This window comes from Nipponia nippon, unplaced genomic scaffold (assembly GCF_047370975.1).
Source record: "Nipponia nippon isolate SJK-2023a ecotype South Korea unplaced genomic scaffold, ASM4737097v1 scaffold_1, whole genome shotgun sequence".
NCBI classification, from domain to species: Eukaryota; Metazoa; Chordata; class Aves; order Pelecaniformes; family Threskiornithidae; genus Nipponia; species Nipponia nippon.
The window spans coordinates 83,195,795-83,209,981 of record NW_028262290.1 but is presented as its reverse complement, the minus strand read 5'-3'; the positions used below and the strand labels follow the sequence as shown (position 1 = coordinate 83,209,981).

General features: G+C 39.0%; 1 long non-coding RNA gene across 1 annotated transcript in view; it reads right to left on the bottom strand.

Annotated features, from left to right (window-relative positions):
• Positions 1-9,169, bottom strand: part of LOC148057443 (uncharacterized) — a 32,026-nt gene extending 22,857 nt beyond the window's left edge. Inside the window, exons 1-2 of the long non-coding RNA XR_015699896.1 lie at positions 9,086-9,169; positions 6,283-6,377 (exon numbers count right to left, since the gene is read on the bottom strand). This is a non-coding gene — a long non-coding RNA (uncharacterized LOC148057443). The remainder of the gene's footprint in view (positions 1-6,282; positions 6,378-9,085) is intronic.
• Positions 9,170-14,187: the final 5,018 nt, after the last annotated feature.

The window sequence follows — 14,187 nt, the reverse complement described above, 5'->3', positions numbered from 1 at the left end:
ATAAAAATGCTAGCTCATCATTAACTATTTTACAGTGGCCATTCACAATTTGACAGCAACCTACACACTGAATAGTATTTGCCTGCATTACCCATCAAACACTTCGCACAGATAATGTATTCAGACCAGATGTAAAAGCATGTTCTCTCTCATACATACAACTTCCTTTTCCTTTCTACTCATTACACACTTTTTATTCCAACTTAAAACCCAGAAAACCACTATTTCTTCCACAAATATTTCTTTTTTTCTTCAAATACATTATTGCATGAGCAGATTTTGTCTATTAAGTAAGCTAACACTGTCAAAAGTGACCTTGCTGAGCTTCTCTTGTCAATGATCACAAGGAGGAAGAAAAGCCAGGCAGCATTTACCTCCCTCTTTACAAAGCTTTCTGGGAAACCAGGCAGTAAAACATGCAGCACAAATGTGAAACTTGTCTGGAGAACATGCCATGGACTTCAGACTGAATACAGAGACATATGCTTTATGCCCATTGTATCTCTTATGCTCCAAAATACAGTAATAAGGTGCCAGATATTTTGACATCTGCTCTGTCTTCTGACAGCATGCACAATTCCAGACATTCCTTTTTCAGAAAGGTTCAGGTAACAATGTTTAGTAAAAAGCCTGTCACAACCATGACTCCTACATTGTACTTTCTAGGGTTATCAGTATGTTGCTTTTTTGGCTGGGGAAGTTTTCCTTTAGTACTGAAAGCCTCTGCTTAGGAGCAGAGGGCTAATTATTGTATAAGTCAAATTCACAAAGAAATTATGGTACTGGAAGTCATTGTGAGCTGTGCTATCATAGCCTGTTTGTGATGAAAGATCTCATCCAAAATGTCAGTAATAGTAATTAAAAAAATTTTACTGTACCCTTCCATGTTTCCTGTAATTAAAGGGAATAAGAAAGTCACATTAATATTAAATATTTTTCTTCTCATTTGGGGTTAAAGTAATTTCATTCTTTTTTTAGGAGTAAATCTAATAATACCTAAAAAGCAAATCACTATCAATGAATGACAGCAAACGTATCAGAAACATTAGATCTTTTTCTAGAGAAACTATTATGCATTCAGAGAATTGAATTTTTGCATATAAAAACGCAAATCCCAATAGTTGTTCATACCTGTTTCCAAGAAAGTGCATACTTTAAGATAATTCAATTTTAGCTCTCCAAAGGGGTTTTTGTTTCTGACCTTTTAATCTCTATCAGAGTTTAAAGATGCTATCAGAGTGTAAAGATGCTATTTCAGACTAAAAAATGTTTTAGCATCTGGTAGAATAAAACATTGCCTTAAATAAATAAGGAATCAGACATTTAACCATTATGTTTCACACATTTTGTATTGTGACCAGGAGGACCGCTACAGCTTCTCCATTCTTTCTCATCATATCACCAGAATCTGTGACAATATCTATGAATTCTAACAACACAAATTTTGTGATTCAATATATGTAAAGAAAGCATGACCACAGAGGGGTTTTCATCACTACTGCCATATCACTGAGTTGTCATTCATTCATCTGTAATACAATCAGAAGGATAGTATTTTTTTCACCAGAACAAGTAAAATTGAGTGGTGGAGTGCTAGCCATCATTTATAGCTAGAGTATAAACCTTACACTTTTATTATTAGATACTACTGCTAAAAGGGTTGAGAAATACTTCACAGTAATTCAAAAAGGAAAAAAAACACTTTGCTAAGCAAACAGCTTTGTTCTTGAATAATAATGTTAATAATCAGTAGAAGTCATTCTTGTTTCTTATGCCCACTAATCAATGAACTTTCAGTCATCTCAGCTAAATTCATACACTAAAATCCATTATCTTGGGAGAAATCACTTGTCTAAGAACTGGATGTATATGTAAATCACTATTCTGTCACACTTGGAGGTGTTTACGAAGGATTAGATTCACAGCAGCACAATGAGGAAATCTATCCGAGCAATTTCATATGCTGTCCTAAAGTGAAAGAGCGAATGTCCATGTAAGTCTGCTACCACTCTCACTTTAAAACTTCATTAAAACATAAAAATGAGACTAGCTTTAGTCAGTAATTTGTAGATCACATAACTGGAAGATATTTCAAAGCTAGTAGACTTTCAATGTGATAATCAACAAGAATATGAGTAAAAGAATATTCCAAATTATTTCTAAACATATTTCATATAGTCTTTTGTGGGCGTGGGGACCTTCTGGCTGCTCCTATAGAAGGATTGCACACATGTTCAAAAAAAGAAAACTTACAAATGTTTACTGTGTTCCTTGACATTTTAACTCAAATGTGCAGCAATTGAATGTTTATGAGATGCAATTAATCAACAGTGGATGTTCTCACATTTATGGATGGATTAAACACTGTAAGATCTAATTAGCTTATGCTTAAACAACATGAAATTACAAATAGCAATCATGTTTCTTAATTTACCTTTCCTACAATTTTCACTCTATTTTCAGAAAAAAATTGAACATTACTAAGTTTTAGTTAGAAACAGGATAAACACAACAGAATGTTCCATAGGGAATGGAAAATTTGAATATATTTGTCAAATGCACCATGTAAACATATTTCAGCAAAAACATTGGTATGTCTTCAGCTTTTTAATAGTTTTTGCTCTGTGTGGGAAACAAATGAGGTAGGGGAGAAAAGGGATATAGACCTTCATGTTAAAGGCAATAAAAACACAAAGCAGCTTTCAAATCTTTTTTTCTCCCTTTGTTTTCATATTTAACAGTTTACAATTGTAGAAAACCTTAGTCTGGATTGTTGGGCTGGGGCCAGCTGTATGAGGTTCAACAAGGCTAAGTGCCGAGTCCTGCACTTGGGTCACAACAACCCCATGCAATGCTACAGGATGGGGGAGGAGTGGCTGGCGAGCTGTCTGGCGTAAAAGGACCTGGGGGTGTTGGTTGACAGCTGCCTATACATGAGCCAGCAGAATTCTCAGGTGGCCAAGAGGGCCAATGGCACCCTGGCTTGTATCAGGAATAGTGTGACCAGCAGGACCAGGGAGGTGATAGTGCCCCTGTACTTGGCACTGGTGAGGCCGCACCTCGAGTACTGTGTTCAGTTTTGGGCCCCTCACTACAGGAAGGACATTGAGGTGCTGGAGCATGTCCAAAGAAGGGCAACGAAGCTGGTGAAGGGTCTAGAGGACAAGTCTTATGAGGAGAGGCTGAGGGAGCTGGGGTTGTTTAGTCTGGAGAAGAGGAGGCTGAGGGGAGACCTTATTGCTCTCAACAACTATCTGAAAGAAAGTTGTAGCGAGGTGGGGGTCGGCCTCTTCTCCCAAGTAACAAGCGATAGGATGAGAGGAAATGGCCTCAAGTTGCGCCAGGGGAGGTTTAGGTTAGACATTAGGAAAAACTTCTTCACCAAAAGGGTGGTCAAGCATTGGAACAGGCTGCCCAGGGAAGTGGTTGAGTCTCCATCCCTGGAGGTATTTAAAGAACGGATAGATGTGGTGCTTGAGGACATGGTATAGATGGACTTGGCAGTGTTAGGTTAATGGTTGGACTCAATGATCTTAAGGATCTTTTCCAACCATGACGATTCTATGATTCTATGATTCCATAATTCCACCTCTCCAGGCATATCATTTCACCACCAGCTGAAGAGGCTGAAGGGACAAGAATGTGAGAGATACCCTAAATCCATGAGAAAGTATTTGATGAAGTGCGATTTCTCCCCCTGGCAGACATAACTATACTATAGTCACCGAGACATTCTCTCTTATTTAAAATTCTTTAAGAGTACATGTTAAAAAAGAACCAATACAATGTATTATAACAATAACGGCTGAAGGGAAAACACTGTTAATTTCCTGTGCTTTGCTTTGTCACTTTTCAATAACACCAAAATTCACAAAGGGAAGGAAAATATTCAGCTTTGAAAGCAACAGCAAAAGATATGAAACGTATTTGTTAGGTGCCTTAATCTTGAGTTAAGTGGAAAAGGGTACAGGATATTGACTAGTTTGTCCAGTCACAGTTTATCTCGGTTTCCAGTTTTCCTTTGAAGAAAAATTCTACTGACACCTTTGTCCTCTCATCTGTCGTTTTTGATGTCTGTGGAAGCAATTACCAGTTGTAAAGCAACCATCTAATGAGATAATATTCAATAATATAAATTTCTATTTTCTTCAAATGTAGAGTGATTTGTGATTTCACAAATATGCAGCTAGTCTCTGAGATTCTTTTGGTAGACATTGTGCTCCTCTGAAAGATGGGTAAACCACTACAGGCTTGAAAGCAGGTGAACAAAACCACAGCAGAGGTGGCAGGGGGAAATAACCTGGTTAATGAAAAAATAAATAAGTAAGAGAAGTAATAAGAAAAAGGATGTATGAGTCCTTATGATCTCTCTGCTATAGTCACTTTCCATGGTTAAATTAACATGAAGAAAATAGAGGACAGCTGAAATTCGGAAAGTTCCATTCAAAACTGATTAAGTCTCAAGAAGCAGTTTGCCTAAAACCCTTTTACTCATTAAAGTTCACAGATAAGGGAACAAGCTTGTATGGATGATGTCTTATTAAGATAACAAGGTGTCCTGGTTTCAGCTGGGATAGAGTTAATTTTCCTCTTAGTAGCTGGTACCGTGCTGTGTTTTGGGTTTAGGATGAGAATAATGTTGATACACTGATGTTTTGGTTCTTGCTAAGTAGTGCAAAGTTGTTGCTAAGTAGTGCTCACACTAGTCAAGGACTTTTCAGCTTCCCATGCTCTGCCCGGTGCACAAGAAGCTGGGAGGGGGCAGAGCCAGGACAGCTGACCCAGCCTGGCCAAAGGGCTATGCCATACCATATGACATCATGCTCAGTATATAAGCTGGGGGAAGAAGAAGGAAGGGGGAGGGGGACGAGGACGGGGAGGGAGAGGGGGAGGGGGAGGGGGACACGGACACGGACACGGACACGGACACGGACACGGACACATTTGGTGTGATGGTGTTTGTCTTCCCAAGTAACCATTACATGTGATGGAGCCCAGCTTTCCTGGGGATGGCTGAACACCTGCCTGCCCATGGGAAGTAGTGAATGAATGCCTTGGTTTGCTTTGTTTGCATGCGCAGCTTTTGCTTTACCTATTTAACTGTTCTATTTTATTTTACTTCAATTATTAAACCGTTCTTATCTCAACCCACAAGTTTTCTCCCTTTTACCCTTACAATTCTCTCCCCCATCCCACCAAGGGGAGAGTGAGCAAGCGGCTGTGTGGTGCTTAGTTGCTGGCTGGGGTTAGACCCTGACACAAGGGTCCACTCAAGTGATGGATAATTCCAATTCGTATTTGGATAGTCCTCCACTCCCTGCCATGAAATATTTACAAAGACAGTGATTTTCCTAACTAAACACAGCAGCTTTTACTACAGCTACAGATAGTATTATTAGAAGGATATTTTAATATTCTATCATTAAAAAGCATAACACTGCATGGAAACAGAGATAAGAAATACCTTACAACTTAAAAAAAGGTAGCAACTGCAGAAACATTTCTTTGACTAACCCATGTAAGAAAAGCACACGTGAGATGTAAGTTAAAGGCAGAGTAAGAGACTTCTGACATAGCAGAGATTGTCTTTACAATGGATTCATTAACAGTCACCCTCCCATATCTTTTTTCTCTGACTTCTCTTCCCATCCTCTGCAAAGTTAAGATTAAAAATAGACAACATATAATAGAGCAATATGGAGAACTCTGTCAGTATATAGTCTGTAAAGGAAAAGAGATTCTCAGGACCTTTGGGCACAGGGTGTTCAAAGCCAACTGAAGCAGAAACTACATTCTTACACACTGGAAAATGCTTATCTTGATATACAAAACAAGCTATGTAACTAAATAAGCTGTGGCTGCCCACCGTCACTGTCCAGGTAAAGGGACAAAGAAAAATTATACAATTACTCCTTGTCATCTATCAAAAAAATTGGTCTTATTATAACTGTTATCTAGCAGCTTTGCTCCTGCTTAAAATCATTAAATCATCTAAAATTCAAACCCTAGCTTCTTAGCTGTCTGATATTTCCTTTTTTGTTATTTTATTCCTTTAATGGTGTATAATGAGCCTAAAAAACCCTGATTTTTTCCTTCCCAACTGAGAGGTTAAACGTGTTTAACTTACAGGAAAACTGCACAGCCAAGGCCCACTGTAGCCATCTGCTTTCTGAACAACACTTATTTGAATGATGGAAATGGAAAATGCAACTCAGCAAATTCATGTAGCTTCTTACCATTAGAATGAAAACACATAGTTATCATCAATTGAAGTATACTTACATTCCAGCTTAATAGTTGTTGTTAGCACACGATCCATAACTGGCAGTCCTACTGCTCTCCGGGAACCATTCTTACACCGTCCTCTCCTGCAAAAACTCCAAAACAAAAACAAAACCACGTTGTCACATCCTCTAATGACCCTCTGCCACCATACTTGATGTTTGACGTACCTCATTCCTATGCACACTTTCACATCCTATTCTACAAAGAAAAACAGCGTACAGGTATTGGGAACTGTTATTGTAAAGTGGTTGCTTATTCTACTCCCATTGACTCCATGATGTGAAAACAACTAAAAATTACCTCCATTTATTACCTTTGTCCATACCAAGGCAAAACACAGAGGTCTGTGCATAAATGGGATATTTCATATTCAGTTCCATGAATCCTTTCCTAAACATCAAGCTGCCTTTTTCTGGATCATCTGTGGCAACTTTAGGGAGGGACACAGATACAAAAGTAATACTAAACATTTAAAGTACAATTATTCTGGCTGGAGTCGAGGGGAGAGTTAGAGGTCTGTGTACCCATATGTACCTCTGGATACAAGGAAACCAGGTGGCATTGTCCTGGCAGATATGCATAAACCATCAGGAAATACCCTAGGGGGAAAAAAGCTGCTTATGGATGAATAACTTAGCATCTGTTCACAAATGATTCACCATGGAGTAAAGAAATTTGCACAGAATATTTTGATATGCACTATTCTCAGTGAAGGATTTAGTTGTGCTGGTCCACATTACATTCTGCAGAAGCGCACTCAGGGCAAGCTGGAGGATGTGCAAGAGTGTTTTGTCACAAAAGAAATCATAGCCCTCGACCGGCTAGCAATACAGTGCTTGATGCAACTGTGTCCTGGGGTGCATCAAGCACTGTATTGCTAGCCGGCCGAGGGAGGTGAATGTCCCGCTATACTCTGTATTGTATACTATACTCTGTACTGAGTACTGTGTGCAGTTTTGGGTGCCACAGTACAAAAAGGATACAAAGCTACTGGAGAGTGTCCAGAGGAGAGCCACAAAGATGGTGAAGGGTTTAGAGGGGAAGCCGTACGAGGAGTGGCTGAAGTCACTTGGTCTGTTCAGCCTGGAGAAGAGGAGACTGAGGGGAGACCTCATCGTGGTCTACAGCTGCCTCACAAGGGAATGAGGAGGGGCAGGCGCTCATGTCTTCTCCCTGGCGACCAATGACAGAACCCAAGGGAACAGCAGGAGGCTATGCCAGGGGAGGTTTAGGTTGGACATTAGGAAAAGGTTCTTCATCCAGAGGGTAGTGGAGCACTGGAACAGGCTCCCGCGGGAGGTCGTCACAGCGCCAAGCCTGGCAATATTTAAGAAGCATTTGGACAACGCCCTCAGACATATAGTGTGAATTTTGGGGTTGTCCTATGCAGGGACAGAAGTTGGACTCGATGATCCTTGTGGGTTCCTTCCAACTCAGGACATTCTATGATTGTATGATTATATGATATCCTTTCACGCCCCAGTAGTTGGTTGTGGGGGACATTACGACTAAAACCAATACAATTCCTTTATGCTAGCTGAATGCACTCCTATAATAAGCAAATATTTAGTTGAACCACTAGGTAGGTATGTGCAGTAGCAGAAAGTGGCAATGAGTAGTCCTAGCAAAATGCAGAAAATCTAGGCCAATATACCTACAAAATATTTTTTCTGCCCTCTGACTTAGAGTACATGTAGAGTTATCTCTGCAGTCAGAAAGTAAGAAAGTGGATGCAGTAGGCCTTGGGGAGTTCCAGTTCTTTATTGTAATTCTGATTTTGTTATAATTCTCTCACCAATAACCATTAACTACTATACAACAATTTTAAGGGAGCTGAGATAATAAAAGCATTGTCATGATATAGAATTCAAAAGTCAGGGAGATATTTTCTGCAAATAAATGAAACAACAGACGTGACTAGAATAGCGTCAGTAATATTTTGCAGCTACAAGCTGTATCCAAGTAGAAAATAAGAAAACCAGAAATTCTCCAAGATGAAAAGAATGACCTACTTGCTCTCATTATGAAGTCTCTCAGTCATGTTGAATTATCCTTTTTAACAGTATCGTGGATATTATTCTTACAGGAACCCATATCGTTCTTTATTCAGATTAAAGGAATTGTTGGACAGTGACCTAAAACGTTCACTTCCTCCAGAGGCTGAATTTCCTTTCATAACACACTCCACCCCTGTTCAGACTAGCAATGGGAAATGTAGATCGCAGTCTGACCTTTGAGCCTCTGCAGGCAGTGCAGCATGCTGACAAGAGCAACAGCTTGGCTGTTCTCCATCAGTAAATGACTGCTCATCAGCACAGCTCCAACATGGTAAATTACTGTAGCATGCCATCTTATTGCAAAGGACTCTTTCATAGTTCAAAGAACTGTTGTTCTTTTTCTCTGTTGAGCACTGGTATTCCTTAGAAAACTCAGTTCAGCTGCTTGTTCATCCATGGACTGTTAATATAAACTGTGGTAAGTCCCTCTACTTCTCTGTTAGTCAGAACCTTTCTTGTAAAATCAGAATAATAGCTCTAATTTATTTCCAAGGTTTTGAAGGAGTAACTATTAATAGGAATGCTCAGATATTTTGGTACCATGAAAGAACCTAAGTCAGCTGGGTATTCACTGTAACTTTGTAATGAAAGTCTGTGACTAAACAGCAAAATTCCTCCAGAGTCTTGTTTTTGTAGGAAATTAATGATTTACAAGTTCTCCAACCTACAACAGTTATCCTCAACATTTAAGAGAGAATCTGTTATGGCTCAAGTGTAAGCTAACATTGCAGAAAGAAACTTACCTTTCCTCTCAATTTGTCTGCATTGCTGTGAAGTGTTGAACTGGTTCAGTTTCACAAGATTCTTTCTTTCTCATCTCCCCTGACAAAAACTAAGATAAAGGGAGAGCAAGAAAGAAATGGAAGAGTGTCAAGAAACTAACGGAAAACCTGAAGAAATTGCATAATTCTTTTTTTTTTTTTTTTTTTTTTCTGTGGAATTGACTCTTTTCTTGGACATACTTGTTAAGCTTACCAGTTTTGTAGAACACACACAAACATGCACTGACAGAATCATGTCTGGAAATCCACTCAAGGAAAACACAGATATTATCAGTGAGAATGTTACTTTATATAACTTTAAATGGTTCTACAAATGATCAAATTACCTTTAAAGTGTACTAAAATCAAGCACAGAACCTTGTTAATGTGGCTATATGTGGCTGTAGGCCTTCCCATGTATTATGAACAATGTCAAGCATGGTGTACATGCCATGCACATCAATTTATTTGAGAGCCACGTCACACAATCCCAGGGAGCGCTTGAACTAAGGATGATGCAGGACCATAGAAACCAGAGCCCCAGTATGTGACACAGCACAGGCCATACAGTTCTGAGCATTATCCACTGCATTGCTTTAAAAGCTGGCACAGATGGGGAAATTTACAATAGTTACTAGAAGGATTCATCCTATATTCTCCATCAGTAAAAAACCCATAAGACAAACAAACAAGAATAAAACCACAAGTGTACATTTAGATTCCAGTCACCTTCTTACTTTGTCCTATTGTCTACAATTGAATAACCATTCCTCAAACCAACATTAATATTAAGTTCTGCAGAAGATACTCTCCAAGTTATTTCTTCCATTCTGAGTCCAAATTTTAAAAGCACAAAGTTCATCAACACTGATGAGCTTCAGTTTAAGGCTGAATAATGATACAGTGAGGATTCGGCAATCTGTAGCAGCCTTGGCCATAGTGAGCATGGAGGGTCAAGATGAAAAGGGAATAGAGTCACAGAGCCCAGACCTCAAGCATCAAGCAAGCAGCCTGCAGCTTGTTCAGGGAGCAGGGAGCTGGGATCATATAGGAGCAGCTCTGAAGAGCAAAGAAGATGATGGAACCTGGAAGGTCTTATGTGCAGCGTGCTCCAAAAGTTCCAAAATGGCCAGTCCAGCCTAATACTGAGGAAAATATATCCAATCTGATATTATATCCAGTCTGAACCTACTGCTTTAAATTTATGACTCTTGTCTCTCTTTTTCCTACAGTAGAGAGCTCAGATCTGGGTTTTTTCTGTTTTTCTCTGAAGCCATCTCTTCTCCAGGATGAACAAGCCCTGATCCCTCAGCCTCTCCTCACAAGGCAAGTGCTCCAGCCCTCAGCAGCTCGCAGGTCCCTCGCTGAACTTACTCCAGTTTATTAACATTTTTCTTCTTTTCAGGTGCCTGAAATGGGACACAATATTCCAGAAGCAGTCTAAAAAGTGCCAAAAAAGGGCACTAAATCTTTCCCCAATCTACTGGCTGTGCTTCTGTTAATACAGCCCAGCTGTTAAGGTATTGTGTTTTTTTGATGTTTCAAGTGAATTATTTGCTCACATAGTATCAGTGAAATAATGCATTCCATTGTTCAGAGAATGTTTATTATGATTGCTAGCAGTAGCAGCCCCAGAGGAGTCTATGAAAGGACTATTAGAATTCTAAGTGATCTGAAACTGGAAACACAGTATGCAAAAGTAAATTGAATTGATTTTTTTTTTTTTAGATGAAAATGAGATTTTTGTCACATGCTAGAAGTAGTATCAGTCACAGGGACAAAAACGACAGATCTTTCGGGGAAGCTGAGACCTATGAATCAGCAGGGGATAGTGTTGCCTAGCTCATACTTTATGTCATAAACAGGACACAGCTCCGTCCTCCTGAATTAAAGTTAAAAAAGCCACTTTCGGCACCAAGTAAACAACATAAGGATAACAAGGTCATAAGTGGAGGTATTGCAAATGGAACTGAGCGAAAAGTTATTACACTTAAACAAGAACTGTCAAGTTTGCAAATACAAAGAAGGGAAGATAAAAAGAACACAGGCATTCCAGGGGGTCACAAACTGAACTTCAGCTAACACTGAAAAAAAGTAAATATATAGGATATATAACAGGAGTGTGGATACCAGATGTTGGAAACTTCACAGTTTCACAACAGAATGTTTGAATTGACATGAAAGTGCAAGTCATTCATTGATACAGGGTAATTCTGTCTCTTCTTGTCTCTCAGAAACCTCTTCACCTTCCTGTCTGTAAGCCCAGCATTTCAAACCCCACTTTAATCTGCATTATCTTAAACACTCCTCAGCAGTGAGGCTACTGGACTGACAGATGTATGCCCTTTGGTTTTAGGTACCATGGCGATATTCTCATGTTGATGAAAGCTGTTACCTTAACTGATCAGAAATAGCATGGATTTGCCTTTTTTCAATTCCTCCTGTTATTTTCTCTTGCCGTGAAAAATAGTTATTGGCAGACTCCAGACCCTCTTTCACAGTTATTTTCATCCACATAGATCTGATTGCAAAATCTACACATAGTTTATACAGAAGAAAAGTTATACCTCAATGTCCAAAGTTGTACAGCTTCCCTGTAGAAACCATAGGATATGTTCCCACAAAGAATTTTCACTGGTGTTATACAGAGAATATGAAAGTAAATTAATTTAACGTGATAGAAGCAGCTTTCAACCAACATGGAGAGCCTCATTTACTATACATGCATGCAAAATTAGCACTTAAGTGCTAGTCTGATCTTTTTATCACAGGCACTATCTTCTGCATTTTTTTCAGGATATTCTGTGGTCCAATTTGAGCTTCTAAAGCCTTTTCTACATTCAGGTTTTGACCATTGCTGAATTTATACCTGCGGTAAAGCTGAAAATGAAAGATAAAATTAGGCTGGGAAAAAGATGTTTCACAAAAAAAATATGTGCTGGCAACAGTGTATAAACAGGTTGTAACACTGTAACACTAGCAATAGCACAAACAGCAAAAAGTATTTTCTTTATCACAGATAAGCATAAAATTAATGTGAAACTACAAAGCAGTGAGGTAATGGTACAGCTGCAGAAAAAAAAAAGTTCAGAAAAATGTGTGCAAGTAGTAATATTTGCAATATAAAGCTGAGGACACAGAACATGCAGAAGTAAAAAAGGTACGTGATAGTAGATGAGGAAAGACAAGGAAAAGAGAAAACACCCACTTCCATTTCAGCCTCCGTCAGTGACAAGCTCTTGAGATATGACCACCTCAACCTCTAGAACCAAGTACTGATAAAATTTTACTGGCAAAACCTAGCCATCGACAAACCCTTATTTCATAGTCATTAATAGTTCATTCCACAAAAAAAAAACGATCCATTAGAAAAAAACACATATGTATATAGAAACATACAGATACAGAAAAAATGTTCTGGAATATACCTGCATTTAATATAATTTACTTGTTACAGTAATGTAGCAGCTACACATTATCAAATTACTTTATATTTGCATGCAATATTTCTTCACTTTTTCCAAACAAAGCCCATATTTCAGTTCACATCCTACCTAACCTCTCTTTTACAGCCATGCAAACTTTAAACCACAATAGCAATGATTAAAAAAGTAGTATGAAAATATGCAAATATTTTCAGCAAATTTTATGTCATGTAGAAACTGGAAATTATAAGAGAATTTTATATAACCATCAACATGTATCTCTGAGACTATAAACCACCACAAGGAAAGAGTGGAAAAATAAGTAAAAACTGTTCTTTAAAATCAAATCTCAATAACAAACCCAAAATTATAATTTGCAGATATAAATTAATTACAAGAGATGAAAAGAGAAGATCCAAAGAAATCTGGGGACAAATGAAGCTTACTGATGCTTTTCAGCCCCATGAGCAAAACAACTGAATGCTCAACATTAAGAAATGTGACTTGATTCTGTTACAGATTCCAATGTAAAAATGTTTGGATCTGCTTGCAGGTTCAGACATCTCTTCAAAATACAAAGGTATTGTAGGTTGTGAGTTACATGAAGGTACTCTTCTGAATTGGACTCAAATGCCATCAGCTAGTACTAGGAGATCTGTCCCAATGAACATGTACTTCAGAAGACTTAAAACCATCAATTATAGTTAAATAATATCACTTAGATGCCTGGCAATTGTCTTTAGGTGACATGTGAGCCAGATTCACAGTGAGGTAAACTGAAGTGCATTCCCTCCCTTCTAGGATTTTAACAGGCTGCATTCAAGGCCAGCATCTTCATAAGAGTGATCTGTTTGAGAGGCCTTGGCCAACTTCAGAACTTACGGGGAAAAAAGCTGGAAGAAGCCTCAGGAGCGGCTCTCCCTGCCTCTGCTTGGGGCAGTGACTAAGATCTGATGCTCCTGTGCTTGGCCCCCACCCGAGCGAGGCTGTGGCTGCATTGCCACTGTATCCACACCCCATCTCGTACCTCCTTGATCCAGATCTGCAATGTGCTGACTCGACTTTCTGGTTTGACCTTTGGCCTGCCTCATCAATATGGAATTGCTAGGTGCTTGCTTGGAACAGATTTATTATGCTTTACCCTTTTCTCCAGGAACCTTCTGCCATCTCTTTTCTCCACATACCACTTACTTAAGCCTCTAAAGGAGCTCTATCACCATGTCACTCACAAACTGTAAGGAAAAGGAAAGACTGCCACAAACAGCTCCTATTCAGTTTCTAGATCAATTTCTATTTTCTTGTTTCTCTGAGAATTTAAAAGAAGAACCTTGGACTTTCCACTTTTAACAGCAGCCCTCCACCTACCCAGTAATTTTAGGATTTACCCACACAGAAAGTTAGGAACAGTTGAAACAGAGTATGAATTAGTTCACTATTTCTCCCAAGGACCCAGTGTACACTCTTTTGGTGTGCACAGACCATGGCTGCCTCATACTTATAAAAATATACCTCCCAGCATAGTTTTCACAGACTACTGATTTTCCCTGTCCAGGAAACAGTGCAATCTGCTTGTGTCATTCTGGCTCCAATGCTTCTTGTAATTAGGCTAGCTCATTTCAAGCTAGATCGAGTATCCCTACGTTACATTACAGTCTGAGC